Source organism: Sinocyclocheilus rhinocerous, unplaced genomic scaffold (genome assembly GCF_001515625.1).
Source record: "Sinocyclocheilus rhinocerous isolate Xijiao unplaced genomic scaffold, SAMN03320098_v1.1 scaffold1391, whole genome shotgun sequence".
NCBI lineage: Eukaryota > Metazoa > Chordata > Actinopteri > Cypriniformes > Cyprinidae > Sinocyclocheilus > Sinocyclocheilus rhinocerous.
Window position 1 is genome coordinate 179845 of NW_015666957.1, and position 1589 is coordinate 181433.

Below are 1589 nucleotides of genomic sequence, written 5' to 3' on the forward strand. Positions count from 1 at the left end.
TTAGTGTAGCAAAAACCATGGTTAATTTGTGGTTACCATGGTTTGACAATAGTAACCATTGTCTTTGGATTTATAGTAAAATCATCGTTAATTTTCGTAAGGGTTGTGTTGTTGTCTGCCCTAGCGACCCTAAACCTATTATAACATATGATTATTTGTCTGCTAAATTACTACTGTAACATTACAATAGATAATAATGATGTCCTTTATACAGTATTTTGAGTGATGACTGATGAGCAATGGGCTGCTGCTGCTTAACAACAAGCTTAACAAGTAAACAAAGACAAAACTACAATAGCATATTTACAGATGAAACTGACCTGAAATCCAAATGTTTCCATATTCGCAATGTATTTGAATGTTAAACTATTATTTATAATGTAAACTAGGCTTGTACTTTACATGCATTCGCATATAGACGGAAAAGATCATCCTCTTCACATGAGCAAAAAAGTCCTTGGCATAACAGCAGAGTGGACCGGTATACTACGGTCTATTTAAACTGACCAGTGTAACCTTTTATATGTTTGGTTGACTGTATTTTATTTTGATAATGAACAGACTACGATGTAAATTTGAATTGCTAGAATATGTGGGGTATGTGCGCGCGAGGCGCTGGTGCGATTGAACAGCTGAAACATAAAAAACTCAATTTTTGGAGTAAGATATAACCCGTAAAAGTGTTTACTTTTATTTTTGCACGCTCACAATAAAAACAAGATTTGTGCTTTTGCAAAATAGAGCAAACAAACAGAATGCGCGTTGTCATCCTTTCCTTTCCGTGAACTTGTTTATGGAGCGCCGCGCCACACTTCTGTTTTAAATCTGTTAGCTTAATTATTTAAGTCAGATATATTTTGCATATTTTTTTATTTTTTAATGAAAACAAAGTTATTTTTATTTTAGGCCTATTACTTACATAGGCTATACATTTTCCTTAAAGCATCCCATTTTGTCCCAGGGCTTGAAAACCTGTGCCCTAAGCTAGTGCAGAAACTTGTGAACGATGCTCTTAGTTGTGGCATCACCGTTTAGTGACATCATTGAATGCTCCGGGAAAACGTATTGTCAAGTGTCGGTCACAGCGCCTTTTAATTGCTGTTTTGAATCCAGCAATTATTTATTTACAAATTATAAGCTCTGATTATGACAAGTGTGGTATAAAAGCTTTGTTTATTAGAGGAATATTTGGTTAGCTGGAAAATCTTACATCGCGACCATGCTTGTGGATGCCGTTCGAACCCATATAGCCTACATTCACGCGGCTTTGTTCTTGGTCACGAATTTCCACAAATTCAATAATATTTAGGCATTGTTTCTTTTCCTAAATCCTCACCGTCTAACCCTCTAATTTCGCAGGTTTATTTTATTGTCATTCACTTTTTATCACTGTTTTCGCATCTCTTACTGTGGTAAACATGCGGAAGGGAAATAAAAGATTTCATGGCCATGAATTAAGAATTCGTTCAATGTATTAATTTGTTCCCTCATTTTAGTTAAATCATGGATTATTTAAGGAACAAAATTAATGAAACATGGACAGTGGCCACAAATAAATAAGTCGTAGGAATTAATTAACAATTTGTAGG

At 34.7% G+C, this 1589-nt stretch overlaps 1 long non-coding RNA gene across 1 annotated transcript in view; it reads right to left on the bottom strand.

The window, feature by feature from the left end:
• Positions 1 to 900: 900 nt before the first annotated feature.
• The window catches only part of LOC107733241 (uncharacterized), a 4073-nt gene continuing 3384 nt past the window's right edge, over positions 901 to 1589 (bottom strand). Inside the window, exon 2 of the long non-coding RNA XR_001638958.1 lies at positions 901 to 972. This is a non-coding gene — a long non-coding RNA (uncharacterized LOC107733241). The remainder of the gene's footprint in view (positions 973 to 1589) is intronic.